We start from the raw sequence: 15,976 nt of genomic DNA on the forward strand, positions 1-15,976 counted from the left end.
AATGATTTTTTTTAGAAACAAATGCACCCAAAAGTTGAAGTTCTCATTTGCAGTTCAAGAAAGTGTTATTTTATGCAACGATTGTAAGTTTAAAATTCAAAACAATCATAGAGCCGAAAACGCTTTTTTGACATTTTTGGCACTTTTACTGACAAAATGATTTTTAGCAAAAAACGCACCCAAAAGTTGAAGTTCTCATTTGATGTTCAAGAAATTGTTATTTTATGCCACATTGTAAGTTTAAAATTCAAAACAGTCATAGAGCCGAAAACGCTTTTTTGACACTTTTGGCACTTTTGACTGACAAAATGATTTTTTAGCAAAAAACGCACCCAAAAGTTGAAGTTCTCATTTGATGTTCAAGAAATTTTTTATTCTATGCCACATTGTAAGTTTAAAATTCAAAACAGTCATAGAGCCGAAAACGCTTTTTTGACACTTTTGGTACTTTTGACTGACAAAATGATTTTTTTTTAGCAACAAATGCACCCAAAAGTTGAAGTTCTCATTTGATGTTCAAGAAAGTTTTATTTTTTCTCATGTTGTCAGTTGAAACTTCAAACCAGTAATAGTTAGAGCCGAAAACACTTTTTTGACACTTTTGGCACTTTTGACTGACAAAATGATTTTTTTTAGAAACAAATGCACCCAAAAGTTGAAGTTCTCATTTGATGTTCAAGAAAGTTTTATTTTTTCTCATGTTGTCAGTTGAAACTTCAAACCAGTAATAGTTAGAGCCGAAAACACTTTTTTGACACTTTTGGTACTTTTGACTGACAAAATGATTTTTTTTAGAAACAAATGCACCCAAAAGTTGAAGTTCTCATTTGCATTTCAAGAAAGTGTTATTTTATGCCACTTTGTAAGTTTAAAATTCAAAACAGTCATAGAGCCGAAAACGCTTTTTTGACATTTTTGGCACTTTTGACTGACAAAATGATTTTTTAGCAAAAAACGCACCCAAAAGTTGAAGTTCTCATTTGATGTTCAAGAAATTGTTATTTTATGCCACATTGTAAGTTTAAAATTCAAAACAGTCATAGAGCCGAAAACGCTTTTTTGACACTTTTGGTACTTTTGACTGACAAAATGATTTTTTTTAGCAACAAATGCACCCAAAAGTTGAAGTTCTCATTTGATGTTCAAGAAAGTTTTATTTTTTCTCATGTCGTCAGTTGAAACTTCAAACCAGTAATAGTTAGAGCCGAAAACACTTTTTTGACACTTTTGACTGACAAAATGATTTTTTTTTAGAAACAAATGCACCCAAAAGTTGAAGTTCTCATTTGCAGTTCAAGAAAGTGTTATTTTATGCAACGTTGTAAGTTTAAAATTCAAAACAATCATAGAGCCGAAAACGCTTTTTTGACATTTTTGGCACTTTTACTGACAAAATGATTTTTAGCAAAAAACGCACCCAAAAGTTGAAGTTCTCATTTGATGTTCAAGAAATTGTTATTTTATGCCACATTGTAAGTTTAAAATTCAAAACAGTCATAGAGCCGAAAACGCTTTTTTGACACTTTTGGCACTTTTGACTGACAAAATGATTTTTTAGCAAAAAACGCACCCAAAAGTTGAAGTTCTCATTTGATGTTCAAGAAATTTTTTATTCTATGCCACATTGTAAGTTTAAAATTCAAAACAGTCATAGAGCCAAAAACGCTTTTTTGACACTTTTGGTACTTTTGACTGACAAAATGATTTTTTTTAGCAACAAATGCACCCAAAAGTTGAAGTTCTCATTTGATGTTCAAGAAAGTTTTATTTTTTCTCATGTTGTCAGTTGAAACTTCAAACCAGTAATAGTTAGAGCCGAAAACACTTTTTTGACACTTTTGGCACTTTTGACTGACAAAATGATTTTTTTTAGAAACAAATGCACCCAAAAGTCGAAGTTCTCATTTGATGTTCAAGAAAGTTTTATTTTTTCTCATGTTGTCAGTTGAAACTTCAAACCAGTAATAGTTAGAGCCGAAAACACTTTTTTGACACTTTTGGTACTTTTGACTGACAAAATGATTTTTTTTAGAAACAAATGCACCCAAAAGTTGAAGTTCTCATTTGCATTTCAAGAAAGTGTTATTTTATGCCACTTTGTAAGTTTAAAATTCAAAACAGTCATAGAGCCGAAAACGCTTTTTGGATATTTTTGGCACTTTTGACTGACAAAATGATTTTTTAGCAAAAAACGCACCCAAAAGTTGAAGTTCTCATTTGATGTTCAAGAAATTGTTATTTTATGCCACATTGTAAGTTCAAAATTCAAAACAGTCATAGAGCCGAAAACGCTTTTTTGACACTTTTGGTACTTTTGACTGACAAAATGATTTTTTTTAGCAACAAATGCACCCAAAAGTTGAAGTTCTCATTTGATGTTCAAGAAAGTGTTATTTTTTCTCATGTCGTCAGTTGAAACTTCAAACCAGTAATAGTTAGAGCCGAAAACACTTTTTTGACACTTTTGACTGACAAAATGATTTTTTTTAGAAACAAATGCACCCAAAAGTTGAAGTTCTCATTTGCAGTTCAAGAAAGTGTTATTTTATGCAACGTTGTAAGTTTAAAATTCAAAACAGTCATAGAGCCGAAAACGCTTTTTTGACATTTTTGGCACTTTTGACTGACAAAATGATTTTTAGCAAAAAACGCACCCAAAAGTTGAAGTTCTCATTTGATGTTCAAGAAATTGTTATTTTATGCCACATTGTAAGTTTAAAATTCAAAACAGTCATAGAGCCGAAAACGCTTTTTTGACACTTTTGGTACTTTTGACTGACAAAATGATTTGTTTTAGCAACAAATGCACCCAAAAGTTGAAGTTCTCATTTGACGTTCGGGAAAGTTTTATTTTTTCTCATGTTGTCAGTTGAAACTTCAAACCAGTAATAGTTAGAGCCGAAAACACTTTTTTGACACTTTTGACTGACAAAATGATTTTTTTTAGAAACAAAAGCACCCAAAAGTTGAAGTTCTCATTTGCAGTTCAAGAAAGTGTTATTTTATGCAACGTTGTAAGTTTAAAATTCAAAACAATCATAGAGCCGAAAACGCTTTTTTGACATTTTTGGCACTTTTGACTGACAAAATGATTTTTAGCAAAAAACGCACCCAAAAGTTGAAGTTCTCATTTGATGTTCAAGAAATTGTTATTTTATGCCGCATTGTAAGTTTAAAATTCAAAACAGTCATAGAGCCGAAAACGCTTTTTTGACACTTTTGGCACTTTTGACTGACAAAATGATTTTTTAGCAAAAAACGCACCCAAAAGTTGAAGTTCTCATTTGATGTTCAAGAAATTGTTATTTTATGCCACATTGTAAGTTTAAAATTCAAAACAGTCATTGAGCCGAAAACGCTTTTTTGACACTTTTGGTACTTTTGACTGACAAAATGATTTGTTTTAGCAACAAATGCACCCAAAAGTTGAAGTTCTCATTTGACGTTCAAGAAAGTTTTATTTTTTCTCATGTTGTCAGTTGAAACTTCAAACCAGTAATAGTTAGAGCCGAAAACACTTTTTTGACATTTTTGACTGACAAAATGATTTTTTTTAGAAACAAATGCACCCAAAAGTTGAAGTTCTCATTTGCAGTTCAAGAAAGTGTTATTTTTTCTCATGTTGTCAGTTGAAACTTCAAACCAGTAATAGTTAGAGCCGAAAAAACTTTTTTGACACTTTTGGCATTTTTGACTTACAAAATGATTTTTTAGCAAAAAACGCACCCAAAAGTTGAGGTTCTCATTTGATGTTCAAGAAAGTGTTATTTTATGCCACATTGTAAGTTTAAAATTCAAAACAGTCATAGAGCCGAAAACGCTTTTTTGAGACTTTTGGCACTTTTGACTGACAAAATGATTTTTTAGCAAAAAACGCACCCAAAAGTTGAAGTTCTCATTTGATGTTCAAGAAATTGTTATTTTATGCCACATTGTAAGTTTAAAATTCAAAACAGTCATAAAGCCGAAAACTCTTTTTTGACACTTTTGGTACTTTTGACTGACAAAATGATTTTTTTTAGCAACAAATGCACCCAAAAGTTGAAGTTCTCATTTGTAGTTCAAGAAAGTTTTATTTTTTCTCATGTTGTCAGTTGAAACTTCAAACCAGTAATAGTTAGAGCCGAAAACACTTTTTTGACACTTTTGACTGACAAAATGATTTTTTTTAGAAACAAATGCACCCAAAAGTTGAAGTTCTCATTTGCAGTTCAAGAAAGTGTTATTTTATGCAACGTTGTAAGTTTAAAATTCAAAACAGTCATAGAGCCGAAAACGCTTTTTTGACATTTTTGGCACTTTTGACTGACAAAATGATTTTTTAGCAAAAAACGCACCCAAAAGTTGAAGTTCTCATTTGATGTTCAAGAAAGTGTTATTTTATGCCACATTGTAAGTTTAAAATTCAAAACAGTCATAGAGCCGAAAGTGCTTTTTTGACACTTTTGGCACTTTTGACTGACAAAATGATTTTTTAGCAAAAAACGCACCCAAAAGTTGAAGTTCTCATTTGATGTTCAAGAAATTGTTATTTTATGCCACATTGTAAGTTTAAAATTCAAAACAGTCATAGAGCCGAAAACACTTTTTTGACACTTTTGGTACTTTTGACTGACAAAATGATTTTTTTTAGCAACAAATGCACCCAAAAGTTGAAGTTCTCATTTGATGTTCAAGAAAGTTTTATTTTTTCTCATGTCAGTCAGTTGAAACTTCAAACCAGTAATAGTTAGAGCCGAAAACACTTTTTTGACACTTTTGACTGACAAAATGATTTTTTTTAGAAACAAATGCACCCAAAAGTTGAAGTTCTCATTTGCAGTTCAAGAAAGTGTTATTTTATGCAACGTTGTAAGTTTAAAATTCAAAACAGTCATAGAGCCGAAAACGCTTTTTTGACATTTTTGGCACTTTTGACTGACAAAATGATTTTTAGCAAAAAACGCACCCAAAAGTTGAAGTTCTCATTTGATGTTCAAGAAATTGTTATTTTATGCCACATTGTAAGTTTAAAATTCAAAACAGTCATAGAGCCGAAAACGCTTTTTTGACACTTTTGGTACTTTTGACTGACAAAATGATTTGTTTTAGCAACAAATGCACCCAAAAGTTGAAGTTCTCATTTGACGTTCAAGAAAGTTTTATTTTTTCTCATGTTGTCAGTTGAAACTTCAAACCAGTAATAGTTAGAGCCGAAAACACTTTTTTGACACTTTTGACTGACAAAATGATTTTTTTTAGAAACAAAAGCACCCAAAAGTTGAAGTTCTCATTTGCAGTTCAAGAAAAAGTTATTTTATGCAACGTTGTAAGTTTAAAATTCAAAACAATCATAGAGCCGAAAACGCTTTTTTGACATTTTTGGCACTTTTGACTGACAAAATGATTTTTAGCAAAAAACGCACCCAAAAGTTGAAGTTCTCATTTGATGTTCAAGAAATTGTTATTTTATGCCGCATTGTAAGTTTAAAATTCAAAACAGTCATAGAGCCGAAAACGCTTTTTTGACACTTTTGGCACTTTTGACTGACAAAATGATTTTTTAGCAAAAAACGCACCCAAAAGTTGAAGTTCTCATTTGATGTTCAAGAAATTGTTATTTTATGCCACATTGTAAGTTTAAAATTCAAAACAGTCATTGAGCCGAAAACGCTTTTTTGACACTTTTGGTACTTTTGACTGACAAAATGATTTGTTTTAGCAACAAATGCACCCAAAAGTTGAAGTTCTCATTTGACGTTCAAGAAAGTTTTATTTTTTCTCATGTTGTCAGTTGAAACTTCAAACCAGTAATAGTTAGAGCCGAAAACACTTTTTTGACATTTTTGACTGACAAAATGATTTTTTTTAGAAACAAATGCACCCAAAAGTTGAAGTTCTCATTTGCAGTTCAAGAAAGTGTTATTTTTTCTCATGTTGTCAGTTGAAACTTCAAACCAGTAATAGTTAGAGCCGAAAAAACTTTTTTGACACTTTTGGCATTTTTGACTTAAAAAATGATTTTTTAGCAAAAAACGCACCCAAAAGTTGAGGTTCTCATTTGCAGTTCAAGAAAGTGTTATTTTATGCCACATTGTAAGTTTAAAATTCAAAACAGTCATAGAGCCGAAAACGCTTTTTTGAGACTTTTGGCACTTTTGACTGACAAAATGATTTTTTAGCAAAAAACGCACCCAAAAGTTGAAGTTCTCATTTGATGTTCAAGAAATTGTTATTTTATGCCACATTGTAAGTTTAAAATTCAAAACAGTCATAAAGCCGAAAACTCTTTTTTGACACTTTTGGTACTTTTGACTGACAAAATGATTTTTTTTAGCAACAAATGCACCCAAAAGTTGAAGTTCTCATTTGTAGTTCAAGAAAGTTTTATTTTTTCTCATGTTGTCAGTTGAAACTTCAAACCAGTAATAGTTAGAGCCGAAAACACTTTTTTGACACTTTTGACTGACAAAATGATTTTTTTTAGAAACAAATGCACCCAAAAGTTGAAGTTCTCATTTGCAGTTCAAGAAAGTGTTATTTTATGCAACGTTGTAAGTTTAAAATTCAAAACAGTCATAGAGCCGAAAACGCTTTTTTGACATTTTTGGCACTTTTGACTGACAAAATGATTTTTTAGCAAAAAACGCACCCAAAAGTTGAGGTTCTCATTTGATGTTCAAGAAAGTGTTATTTTATGCCACATTGTAAGTTTAAAATTCAAAACAGTCATAGAGCCGAAAATGCTTTTTTGACACTTTTGGCACTTTTGACTGACAAAATGATTTTTTAGCAAAAAACGCACCCAAAAGTTGAAGTTCTCATTTGATGTTCAAGAAATTGTTATTTTATGCCACATTGTAAGTTTAAAATTCAAAACAGTCATAGAGCCGAAAACTCTTTTTTGACACTTTTGGCACTTTTGACTGAAAAAATGATTTTTTAGCAAAAAACGCACCCAAAAGTTGAAGTTCTCATTTGATGTTCAAGAAAGTGTTATTTTATGCCACATTGTAAGTTTAAAATTCAAAACAGTCATAGAGCCGAAAACGCTTTTTTGACACTTTTGGTACTTTTGACTGACAAAATGATTTTTTTTAGCAACAAATGCACCCAAAAGTTGAAGTTCTCATTTGATGTTCAAGAAAGTTTTATTTTTTCTCATGTTGTCAGTTGAAACTTCAAACCAGTAATAGTTAGAGCCGAAAACGCTTTTTTGACATTTTTGGCACTTTTGCCTGAAAAAATAATTTTTTAGCAAAAAACGCACCCAAAAGTTGAAGTTCTCATTTGATGTTCAAGAAATTGTTATTTTATGCCACATTGTAAGTTTAAAATTCAAAACAGTCATACAGCCGAAAACGCTTTTTTGACACTTTTGGTACTTTTGACTGACAAAATGATTTTTTTTTAGCAACAAATGCACCCAAAAGTTGAAGTTCTCATTTGATGTTCAAGAAAGTTTTATTTTTTCTCATGTTGTCAGTTGAAACTTCAAACCAGTAATAGTTAGAGCCGAAAACACTTTTTTGACACTTTTGGCACTTTTGACTGACAAAATGATTTTTTTTAGAAACAAATGCACCCAAAAGTCAAAGTTCTCATTTGCAGTTCAAGAAAGTGTTATTTTATGCAACGTTGTAAGTTTAAAATTCAAAACAGTCATAGAGCCGAAAATGCTTTTTTGACATTTTTGGCACTTTTGACTGACAAAATGATTTTTTAGCAAAAAACGCACCCAAAAGTCAAAGTTCTCATTTGCAGTTCAAGAAAGTGTTATTTTATGCAACGTTGTAAGTTTAAAATTCAAAACAGTCATAGAGACGAAAACGCTTTTTTGACATTTTTGGCACTTTTGACTGACAAAATGATTTTTTAGCAAAAAACGCACCCAGAAGTTGAAGTTCTCATTTGATGTTCAAGAAATTGTTATTTTATGCCACATTGTAAGTTTAAAATTCAAAACAGTCATAGAGCCGAAAACGCTTTTTTGACACTTTTGGTACTTTTGACTGACAAAATGATTTTTTTTAGCAACAAATGCACCCAAAAGTTGAAGTTCTCATTTGATGTTCAAGAAAGTTTTATTTTTTCTCATGTTGTCAGTTGAAACTTCAAACCAGTAATAGTTAGAGCCGAAAACACTTTTTTGACACTTTTGACTGACAAAATGATTTTTTTTAGAAACAAATGCACCCAAAAGTTGAAGTTCTCATTTGCAGTTCAAGAAAGTGTTATTTTATGCAACGTTGTAAGTTTAAAATTCAAAACAATCATAGAGCCGAAAACGCTTTTTTGACATTTTTGGCACTTTTACTGACAAAATGATTTTTAGCAAAAAACGCACCCAAAAGTTGAAGTTCTCATTTGATGTTCAAGAAATTGTTATTTTATGCCACATTGTAAGTTTAAAATTCAAAACAGTCATAGAGCCGAAAACGCTTTTTTGACACTTTTGGCACTTTTGACTGACAAAATGATTTTTTAGCAAAAAACGCACCCAAAAGTTGAAGTTCTCATTTGATGTTCAAGAAATTTTTTATTCTATGCCACATTGTAAGTTTAAAATTCAAAACAGTCATAGAGCCGAAAACGCTTTTTTGACACTTTTGGTACTTTTGACTGACAAAATGATTTTTTTTAGCAACAAATGCACCCAAAAGTTGAAGTTCTCATTTGATGTTCAAGAAAGTTTTATTTTTTCTCATGTTGTCAGTTGAAACTTCAAACCAGTAATAGTTAGAGCCGAAAACACTTTTTTGACACTTTTGGCACTTTTGACTGACAAAATGATTTTTTTTAGAAACAAATGCACCCAAAAGTTGAAGTTCTCATTTGATGTTCAAGAAAGTTTTATTTTTTCTCATGTTGTCAGTTGAAACTTCAAACCAGTAATAGTTAGAGCCGAAAACACTTTTTTGACACTTTTGGTACTTTTGACTGACAAAATGATTTTTTTTAGAAACAAATGCACCCAAAAGTTGAAGTTCTCATTTGCATTTCAAGAAAGTGTTATTTTATGCCACTTTGTAAGTTTAAAATTCAAAACAGTCATAGAGCCGAAAACGCTTTTTTGACATTTTTGGCACTTTTGACTGACAAAATGATTTTTTAGCAAAAAACGCACCCAAAAGTTGAAGTTCTCATTTGATGTTCAAGAAATTGTTATTTTATGCCACATTGTAAGTTTAAAATTCAAAACAGTCATAGAGCCGAAAACGCTTTTTTGACACTTTTGGTACTTTTGACTGACAAAATGATTTTTTTTAGCAACAAATGCACCCAAAAGTTGAAGTTCTCATTTGATGTTCAAGAAAGTTTTATTTTTTCTCATGTCGTCAGTTGAAACTTCAAACCAGTAATAGTTAGAGCCGAAAACACTTTTTTGACACTTTTGACTGACAAAATGATTTTTTTTTAGAAACAAATGCACCCAAAAGTTGAAGTTCTCATTTGCAGTTCAAGAAAGTGTTATTTTATGCAACGTTGTAAGTTTAAAATTCAAAACAATCATAGAGCCGAAAACGCTTTTTTGACATTTTTGGCACTTTTACTGACAAAATGATTTTTAGCAAAAAACGCACCCAAAAGTTAAAGTTCTCATTTGATGTTCAAGAAATTTTTTATTCTATGCCACATTGTAAGTTTAAAATTCAAAACAGTCATAGAGCCAAAAACGCTTTTTTGACACTTTTGGTACTTTTGACTGACAAAATGATTTTTTTTAGCAACAAATGCACCCAAAAGTTGAAGTTCTCATTTGATGTTCAAGAAAGTTTTATTTTTTCTCATGTTGTCAGTTGAAACTTCAAACCAGTAATAGTTAGAGCCGAAAACACTTTTTTGACACTTTTGGCACTTTTGACTGACAAAATGATTTTTTTTAGAAACAAATGCACCCAAAAGTTGAAGTTCTCATTTGATGTTCAAGAAAGTTTTATTTTTTCTCATGTTGTCAGTTGAAACTTCAAACCAGTAATAGTTAGAGCCGAAAACACTTTTTTGACACTTTTGGTACTTTTCACTGACAAAATGATTTTTTTTAGAAACAAATGCACCCAAAAGTTGAAGTTCTCATTTACATTTCAAGAAAGTGTTATTTTATGCCACTTTGTAAGTTTAAAATTCAAAACAGTCATAGAGCCGAAAACGCTTTTTGGATATTTTTGGCACTTTTGACTGACAAAATGATTTTTTAGCAAAAAACGCACCCAAAAGTTGAAGTTCTCATTTGATGTTCAAGAAATTGTTATTTTATGCCACATTGTAAGTTCAAAATTCAAAACAGTCATAGAGCCGAAAACGCTTTTTTGACACTTTTGGTACTTTTGACTGACAAAATGATTTTTTTTAGCAACAAATGCACCCAAAAGTTGAAGTTCTCATTTGATGTTCAAGAAAGTTTTATTTTTTCTCATGTCGTCAGTTGAAACTTCAAACCAGTAATAGTTAGAGCCGAAAACACTTTTTTGACACTTTTGACTGACAAAATGATTTTTTTTAGAAACAAATGCACCCAAAAGTTGAAGTTCTCATTTGCAGTTCAAGAAAGTGTTATTTTATGCAACGTTGTAAGTTTAAAATTCAAAACAGTCATAGAGCCGAAAACGCTTTTTTGACATTTTTGGCACTTTTGACTGACAAAATGATTTTTAGCAAAAAACGCACCCAAAAGTTGAAGTTCTCATTTGATGTTCAAGAAATTGTTATTTTATGCCACATTGTAAGTTTAAAATTCAAAACAGTCATAGAGCCGAAAACGCTTTTTTGACACTTTTGGTACTTTTGACTGACAAAATGATTTGTTTTAGCAACAAATGCACCCAAAAGTTGAAGTTCTCATTTGACGTTCAAGAAAGTTTTATTTTTTCTCATGTTGTCAGTTGAAACTTCAAACCAGTAATAGTTAGAGCCGAAAACACTTTTTTGACACTTTTGACTGACAAAATGATTTTTTTTAGAAACAAAAGCACCCAAAAGTTGAAGTTCTCATTTGCAGTTCAAGAAAGTGTTATTTTATGCAACGTTGTAAGTTTAAAATTCAAAACAATCATAGAGCCGAAAACGCTTTTTTGACATTTTTGGCACTTTTGACTGACAAAATGATTTTTAGCAAAAAACGCACCCAAAAGTTGAAGTTCTCATTTGATGTTCAAGAAATTGTTATTTTATGCCGCATTGTAAGTTTAAAATTCAAAACAGTCATAGAGCCGAAAACGCTTTTTTGACATTTTTGGCACTTTTGACTGACAAAATGATTTTTTAGCAAAAAACGCACCCAAAAGTTGAAGTTCTCATTTGATGTTCAAGAAATTGTTATTTTATGCCACATTGTAAGTTTAAAATTCAAAACAGTCATAGAGCCGAAAACGCTTTTTTGACACTTTTGGTACTTTTGACTGACAAAATGATTTTTTTTAGCAACAAATGCACCCAAAAGTTGAAGTTCTCATTTGATGTTCAAGAAAGTTTTATTTTTTCTCATGTCGTCAGTTGAAACTTCAAACCAGTAATAGTTAGAGCCGAAAACACTTTTTTGACACTTTTGACTGACAAAATGATTTTTTTTTAGAAACAAATGCACCCAAAAGTTGAAGTTCTCATTTGATGTTCAAGAAATTGTTATTTTATGCCGCATTGTAAGTTTAAAATTCAAAACAGTCATAGAGCCGAAAACGCTTTTTTGACACTTTTGGCACTTTTGACTGACAAAATGATTTTTTAGCAAAAAACGCACCCAAAAGTTGAAGTTCTCATTTGATGTTCAAGAAATTGTTATTTTATGCCACATTGTAAGTTTAAAATTCAAAACAGTCATTGAGCCGAAAACGCTTTTTTGACACTTTTGGTACTTTTGACTGACAAAATGATTTGTTTTAGCAACAAATGCACCCAAAAGTTGAAGTTCTCATTTGACGTTCAAGAAAGTTTTATTTTTTCTCATGTTGTCAGTTGAAACTTCAAACCAGTAATAGTTAGAGCCGAAAACACTTTTTTGACATTTTTGACTGACAAAATGATTTTTTTTAGAAACAAATGCACCCAAAAGTTGAAGTTCTCATTTGCAGTTCAAGAAAGTGTTATTTTTTCTCATGTTGTCAGTTGAAACTTCAAACCAGTAATAGTTAGAGCCGAAAAAACTTTTTTGACACTTTTGGCATTTTTGACTTACAAAATGATTTTTTAGCAAAAAACGCACCCAAAAGTTGAGGTTCTCATTTGATGTTCAAGAAAGTGTTATTTTATGCCACATTGTAAGTTTAAAATTCAAAACAGTCATAGAGCCGAAAACGCTTTTTTGAGACTTTTGGCACTTTTGACTGACAAAATGATTTTTTAGCAAAAAACGCACCCAAAAGTTGAAGTTCTCATTTGATGTTCAAGAAATTGTTATTTTTTGCCACATTGTAAGTTTAAAATTCAAAACAGTCATAAAGCCGAAAACTCTTTTTTGACACTTTTGGTACTTTTGACTGACAAAATGATTTTTTTTAGCAACAAATGCACCCAAAAGTTGAAGTTCTCATTTGTAGTTCAAGAAAGTTTTATTTTTTCTCATGTTGTCAGTTGAAACTTCAAACCAGTAATAGTTAGAGCCGAAAACACTTTTTTGACACTTTTGACTGACAAAATGATTTTTTTTAGAAACAAATGCACCCAAAAGTTGAAGTTCTCATTTGCAGTTCAAGAAAGTGTTATTTTATGCAACGTTGTAAGTTTAAAATTCAAAACAGTCATAGAGCCGAAAACGCTTTTTTGACATTTTTGGCACTTTTGACTGACAAAATGATTTTTTAGCAAAAAACGCACCCAAAAGTTGAGGTTCTCATTTGATGTTCAAGAAAGTGTTATTTTATGCCACATTGTAAGTTTAAAATTCAAAACAGTCATAGAGCCGAAAATGCTTTTTTGACACTTTTGGCACTTTTGACTGACAAAATGTTTTTTAGCAAAAAACGCACCCAAAAGTTGAAGTTCTCATTTGATGTTCAAGAAATTGTTATTTTATGCCACATTGTAAGTTTAAAATTCAAAACAGTCATAGAGCCGAAAACACTTTTTTGACACTTTTGGTACTTTTGACTGACAAAATGATTTTTTTAGAAACAAATGCACCCAAAAGTTGAAGTTCTCATTTGCAGTTCAAGAAAGTGTTATTTTATGCAACGTTGTAAGTTTAAAATTCAAAACAATCATAGAGCCAAAAACGCTTTTTTGACATTTTTTGCACTTTTGACTGACAAAATGATTTTTAGCAAAAAACGCACCCAAAAGTTGAAGTTCTCATTTGATGTTCAAGAAAGTGTTATTTTATGCCACATTGTAAGTTTAAAATTCAAAACAGTCATAGAGCCGAAAACGCTTTTTTGACACTTTTGGTACTTTTGACTGACAAAATGATTTTTTTTAGCAACAAATGCACCCAAAAGTTGAAGTTCTCATTTGATGTTCAAGAAAGTTTTATTTTTTCTCATGTTGTCAGTTGAAACTTCAAACCAGTAATAGTTAGAGCCGAAAACGCTTTTTTGACATTTTTGGCACTTTTGCCTGAAAAAATAATTTTTTAGCAAAAAACGCACCCAAAAGATGAAGTTCTCATTTGATGTTCAAGAAAGTGTTATTTTAAGCCACATTGTAAGTTTAAAATTCAAAACAGTCATAGAGCCGAAAACGCTTTTTTGACACTTTTGGTACTTTTGACTGACAAAATGATTTTTTTTTAGCAACAAATGCACCCAAAAGTTGAAGTTCTCATTTGATGTTCAAGAAAGTTTTATTTTTTCTCATGTTGTCAGTTGAAACTTCAAACCAGTAATAGTTAGAGCCGAAAACACTTTTTTGACACTTTTGGCACTTTTGACTGACAAAATGATTTTTTTTAGAAACAAATGCACCCAAAAGTCAAAGTTCTCATTTGCAGTTCAAGAAAGTGTTATTTTATGCAACGTTGTAAGTTTAAAATTCAAAACAGTCATAGAGCCGAAAATGCTTTTTTGACATTTTTGGCACTTTTGACTGACAAAATGATTTTTTAGCAAAAAACGCACCCAAAAGTCAAAGTTCTCATTTGCAGTTCAAGAAAGTGTTATTTTATGCAACGTTGTAAGTTTAAAATTCAAAACAGTCATAGAGACGAAAACGCTTTTTTGACATTTTTGGCACTTTTGACTGACAAAATGATTTTTTAGCAAAAAACGCACCCAGAAGTTGAAGTTCTCATTTGATGTTCAAGAAATTGTTATTTTATGCCACATTGTAAGTTAAATCTTCAAAACAGTCATACTCTGAGCATAAAATACTTTTTTGACACTTTTGGTACTTTTGACTGACAAAATGATTTTTTTTAGCAACAAATGCACCCAAAAGTTGAAGTTCTCATTTGTAGTTCAAGAAAGTTTTATTTTTTCTCATGTTGTCAGTTGAAACTTCAAACCAGTAATAGTTAGAGCCGAAAACACTTTTTTGACACTTTTGACTGACAAAATGATTTTTTTTAGAAACAAATGCACCCAAAAGTTGAAGTTCTCATTTGCAGTTCAAGAAAGTGTTATTTTATGCAACGTTGTAAGTTTAAAATTCAAAACAGTCATAGAGCCGAAAACGCTTTTTTGACATTTTTGGCACTTTTGACTGACAAAATGATTTTTTAGCAAAAAACGCACCCAAAAGTTGAGGTTCTCATTTGATGTTCAAGAAAGTGTTATTTTATGCCACATTGTAAGTTTAAAATTCAAAACAGTCATAGAGCCGAAAATGCTTTTTTGACACTTTTGGCACTTTTGACTGACAAAATGTTTTTTAGCAAAAAACGCACCCAAAAGTTGAAGTTCTCATTTGATGTTCAAGAAATTGTTATTTTATGCCACATTGTAAGTTTAAAATTCAAAACAGTCATAGAGCCGAAAACACTTTTTTGACACTTTTGGTACTTTTGACTGACAAAATGATTTTTTTAGAAACAAATGCACCCAAAAGTTGAAGTTCTCATTTGCAGTTCAAGAAAGTGTTATTTTATGCAACGTTGTAAGTTTAAAATTCAAAACAATCATAGAGCCAAAAACGCTTTTTTGACATTTTTTGCACTTTTGACTGACAAAATGATTTTTAGCAAAAAACGCACCCAAAAGTTGAAGTTCTCATTTGATGTTCAAGAAATTGTTATTTTATGCCACATTGTAAGTTTAAAATTCAAAACAGTCATAGAGCCGAAAACTCTTTTTTGACACTTTTGGCACTTTTGACTGAAAAAATGATTTTTTAGCAAAAAACGCACCCAAAAGTTGAAGTTCTCATTTGATGTTCAAGAAAGTGTTATTTTATGCCACATTGTAAGTTTAAAATTCAAAACAGTCATAGAGCCGAAAACGCTTTTTTGACACTTTTGGTACTTTTGACTGACAAAATGATTTTTTTTAGCAACAAATGCACCCAAAAGTTGAAGTTCTCATTTGATGTTCAAGAAAGTTTTATTTTTTCTCATGTTGTCAGTTGAAACTTCAAACCAGTAATAGTTAGAGCCGAAAACGCTTTTTTGACATTTTTGGCACTTTTGCCTGAAAAAATAATTTTTTAGCAAAAAACGCACCCAAAAGTTGAAGTTCTCATTTGATGTTCAAGAAAGTGTTATTTTAAGCCACATTGTAAGTTTAAAATTCAAAACAGTCATAGAGCCGAAAACGCTTTTTTGACACTTTTGGTACTTTTGACTGACAAAATGATTTTTTTTTAGCAACAAATGCACCCAAAAGTTGAAGTTCTCATTTGATGTTCAAGAAAGTTTTATTTTTTCTCATGTTGTCAGTTGAAACTTCAAACCAGTAATAGTTAGAGCCGAAAACACTTTTTTGACACTTTTGGCACTTTTGACTGACAAAATGATTTTTTTTAGAAACAAATGCACCCAAAAGTCAAAGTTCTCATTTGCAGTTCAAGAAAGTGTTATTTTATGCAACGTTGTAAGTTTAAAATTCAAAACAGTCATAGAGCCGAAAATGCT

Source organism: Oryzias latipes, chromosome 16, assembly GCF_053564925.1.
Source record: "Oryzias latipes strain Hd-rR chromosome 16, Olatipes_Hd-rR_3.1".
Taxonomy (NCBI): Eukaryota; Metazoa; Chordata; class Actinopteri; order Beloniformes; family Adrianichthyidae; genus Oryzias; species Oryzias latipes.